Below are 4793 nucleotides of genomic sequence, written 5' to 3'. Positions count from 1 at the left end.
TCTTAAATTCCTTTTATTTTTCACAAGGTAGCCTTTGGCTGGTTTGTGATTACCATTGTCACCTTCCCTGATTTTTTTTTTTTTTTGGTTTGTATATTGCTTGGACCTCTATATGTGCGTATGTGTGTGTGCATGCATGTGCACCAAGAGTATCTACCAGTATTGGGGCTTGAACTCAGGAACTAATGCTCGGTTGGGTTTTTTTGGCGGGGGGGGGGGTCTGGTCATGGGGCCTGAACTCTGGGCCTGGGCGCTGTCCCTCAGCTCTTCAGCTCAAGGCTAGCGCTCTACTGCTTGAGCCACAGCGCCACTTCCGGCTTTTTTCTTTTTTCTTATGTGGTGCTGACGAATCGAACCCAGGGCCCCAGGCATGCAAGGCAAGCGCTTTACCACTGAGCCACCTTCCCAGCCCTCGGTTGGGTTTTTAATGATAGTTGGTGTTCTATCACTCTAGCCATTCCTCCAGTCTAGCTATTTTGCTGGTTAATTGAAGATAGAATCTTGTGAATTTTTTTCTGTCTGGACTGGCTTTGAAGCTTGGAAGCTCCATCTTACAGGTCTCAACCTGTCTGAGTAGCTAGGATTACAGGTGTGAATGTCCAGCTTGTGTTGGCTTTCCTGAAGATGAAATCAGTATAAGGTGCACAGGCCACTAACTGAAAAGGATCCCCAGCATCTTCAATGAGATGCCTCTTCTTTCCAGATGTTTCACTGAACACAACATAACCCACAGCCTCTACTTTGTCCTCCCTTCAACTTGCCACAGACAGCACCAGCTCCTTCCTATATCTTCTGTAGTCAGGAGCCTATGAATGGACAAGCTCAGAGTGGGCTCTCTCAACAACTGTTATTGCCTTATTTTTACTGCAAAGGCTTTAATTAGCAAAGTACTTTCTGCCCTCCTTCTCTTCCCACCCTAACAAACCTTTCCCTTTAAATATAACAAGCATCAGTTATTTATACCTTATTGTGAATTTAATTTACACAATTCTCCAAAGTCTATTCAATTTTTTAGGGGGGGGGTCGGTCATGGGGCCTGAACTCTGGGCCTGGGCACTGTCCCTCAGCTCTTCAGCTCAAGGCTAGTGCTCTACCACTTGAGCCACAGCGCCACTTCTGGTTTTATTTTTTTTCTTATGTGGTGCTGCAGAACTGAACCCAGGGCTTCATGTATGCAAGGCAAGCATTCTACCACTGAGCCACCTTCCCAGCCCCAGTCTGATTTTAAGTCTATCTTTTTATTGACCTATAAATTCAAATGTTCACTTTCTCTGAAATAATTCTCTCCAGCTGCTAAACATATTACCTAAACATAACATCTTGTGTCATAAACAAATTCTTTTTTGACAATGCATTGCTCCTTTCAGTTGCTACATTTTTTTAGACAAGCTGCTATTGCTTCTTCTTTTTCTTCCTTTTCTTCTTCCTCTTCGTGTGTGTGCACGCATGCATGTGTGTATGCATGTGTGTGTGTGTGCGTGTGTGTGTGTGTATGTGTGTGCCAGTAATGGGGTTTGAAATCAGGGTCTCAAGATCTTACTAGACATTTCACTACAAGGCTGAAACTCATCACTTGAGCCATACCTCCACTGCCTAGGCAAGTTCTTCTTTCTTTCCTTCTTTTCTTTCTTTCTTTCTGCCAGTCATGGGGCTTGAACTCTGGGCCTGGGCACTGTCCCTCAGCTGTTCAGCTCAGGGCTAGTGCTCTACCACTTGAGCCACAGCACTGGTTTCAGTTTTTTGTTGGTTTTTTGGAGATTACTCCCATGGACTTTCCTGCCCAGGCTTGCTTTGAACAGTGAACCTCAGATCTCAGCCTCTTGAGTAGCTAGGATTACAAGGTTGAGCCATTGATACCCGACTTAGGCAAGCTTCTTAAAATACTCTGTCTACTAAATATTTCTACTTCTGTGATTCAAGTTGAAATTCATAATTTTAGGGTTCTGTTCTCAGTACTCTTACTGAACTACTATCATTTAGGTAATTGTCAAACCTAGTGGACATTTCTCACGGCTTATCTATTTGACCTTTCTACTGTAGTAAACACTTAACCACCTCCTTCTGGAAACTTTTTCATCCTTTAACTTCAGATCACTATAATCCCCTCTATCTCTCTCTCTTAAATTTTATTTATTTTAAGGTCCTGGTTCTCTTGACCTCTCCTTCCTGGTCTCCTCCACAAGCCTTTTTTTTTTCCCCCTGTGTATGCCCTTTATTAGTTTTCCTAACTTCAAATAGATTTTTTTTTCTGATTGAAAAAGGAATATAAACCTTGGATTTAAGCCTTGCACCACAAAAACAAAACAAATAAAAGGCAAAAGCGACTGTTAAATTCATTGTTTGAAAAGTCAGATCCTAGGGACTCCAGTCATATCTTAGCAGCAGATTGCTTGTCTAGGTTACACAGGGCTTGGGCTTGTTCTCAGCACTGCAGAAGAAAGAAAAAAAAAGGAAAAAAAAGAAAAAGAAAGAAAAAAAAAGAAAAGAAAAAAAAAGAAAAAAAGAAAAAAGAAAGAAAGAGGGAAAGAAAGAAAGGAGTCCGATCCTTTTTTTTTTTTTTTGGTTGGTCATGGGGCTTGAACTCAGGGTCTGGGTGCTGTCCCTCAGCTCTTCAGCTCAAGGCTAGCACTCTACCACTTGAGCCACAGTACCACTTCCGGCTTTTTTCTTTTTGCTTATGTGGTGCTGAGGAATTGAACCCAAGGGCCTCTTGCATGCAAGGCAAGTGCTCTACCACTGAGCCACCTTCCCAGCCCCTCTTTTTTTTTAAATATATATTTTTATTGTAAAGATACTGTACAGAGGAGTTACAGTTACATGAGTAAGGTAATGAGTACATTTCCTATTGAGCATTGTTGCCCCCTCCTTTCTTTTTTCCTTACCATCCCTTCCCTCCCCACCTCCCCAACTCCTCCCTCCCTCCCCGCAAAGTTGTAAAGTTTGTTTTCAATATAGTGTCTTGTACATCTCATTGTTACAATGAGTCAACCTGTATCCTTGTTTCAGCATTTTGTTCTTTCCCTTCTGGTCCCCAAACTAGAAAAATGTATATACAAGATGCAGGGCACTGGAATCAAATACAGTGAAACCAGGAGTTATACCATGGGGAAACTGGCTTTTTCTGCTTATGTGGTGCTGAGGAATCAAACCCAGGCCCTCATGCATGCAAGGAAAGCACTCTACCACTGAGCTACCTTCCCAGTCCCTGATCCTTTATTCTTTTTTTTTTTTTTTTGTTGGTCATGGGGCTGAACTCTGGGCCTGAGCACTGTCCCTCACCTCTTTAGCTCAAGATTAGCTCTCTACCACTTGAGCCACAGCACCACTTCTGGTTTTCTGGTGATTTATTGGAGATAAGAGTGTCATGGAGCCGGGCGCTGGTGGCTCACGCCTGTAATCCTAGCTACTCAGGAGGCTGAGATCTGAGGATCGCGGTTCAAAGCCAGCCCGGGCAGGAGAGACTGTGAGACTCCTATCTCCAATAAACCACCAGAAAACCGGAAGTGGCGCTGTAGCTCAAGTGGTAGAGCGCTCGCCTTGAGCTGAAGAGCTGAGGGACAGCGCCCAGGCCCAGAGTTCAAGCCCCACGGCCGACAATAAAAAAAAAAAAAAAAAAAAAAAAAGAGTGTCATGGACTTTCCTGCCTGGGCTGGCTTTGAACCGAGATCCTCATATCTCAGCCTCCTGAGTAGCTAGGATTACAGGCTTGAGCCACTGCCACCCAGCCCCAATCCTTTATTCTTTAGAAAATTATAAATAAAAACATAAATCCAACTGAAATTCTATCACCAACTGGTAATATTTTGCTTTATTTTGGCATTTATCATATATAATGGTATGATATATATGTAAAATAGACAAATAGTATCATACTAAAACATGTTTACCAGTTTTTCTCATTTTTTCATGTACATCATTCTATATGAAGTGCAAAACATTATTTTATTTTTTGGGAGGTGGAATTGAACCCAGGACCTCATATGCTCTACCATTCCTATGCTTCATTCCTAGCCCAAAATATTACAATATTGGGCTGGGAAGGTGGCTCAGTGGTAGAGCGCTTGCCTTGCATGCAAGAGGCCCTGGGTTTGATTCCTCAGCACCACATAAGCAAACAGAAAAAAGCTGGAAGTGGCGCTGTGGCTCAAGTGGTAGAGTGCTAGCCTTGAGCTTAAGAGCTGAGGGACAGCACCCAGGCCCAGAGTTCAGGCCCCATGATTGGACCCCCCCAAAAAACAAACAAACAAAAAAACAAACAAAAATATTACAATATTTTTTTTTGTTTTTGTTTCTTTTCGTCAGTCTTGGGGCTTGAACTCTGGGCCTGGATGCTGTTCCTTAGTTCTTCAGCTCAAGGCTAGAACTCTACCACATGAGCCACAGCACAACTTCCCAGAATATTATATTAAATGCACCTATAAAAGAACCTTGACTTTTGTCATTTACAAAAGAGACTGAGTTGTAATGAGACTGAGGTTCAAAGTCTTATTTAAAAAATGTGGGCTGGGAATGTGGCTTAGTGGTAGAGTACTTTGCCTAGCATGCATGAAGCCCTGGATTTGATTTCTCAGTACCACATAAACAGAAAATGCTGGAAGTGGTGCTGTAGCTCAGGTGGTAGAGTGTCTTGAGCAAAAGAAACTCAGGGACAGTGGCCTGGCCCTGAGGTCAAGCCCCAGGACTGGCAAAATAAAATAAAATATTGCTACTCCTTCATAAGGCTTGTCTTATAAACAAAATCACCAACCAGACATAGTGGTGTATGTCTGTAGTCCCATTTATTAGGGATATTT

Source organism: Dipodomys merriami, unplaced genomic scaffold, assembly GCF_024711535.1.
Source record: "Dipodomys merriami isolate MVZ:Mamm:240054 unplaced genomic scaffold, mDipMer1.0.p SCAF_3, whole genome shotgun sequence".
NCBI classification, from domain to species: Eukaryota; Metazoa; Chordata; class Mammalia; order Rodentia; family Heteromyidae; genus Dipodomys; species Dipodomys merriami.
This window is presented reverse-complemented; position numbering follows the sequence as displayed.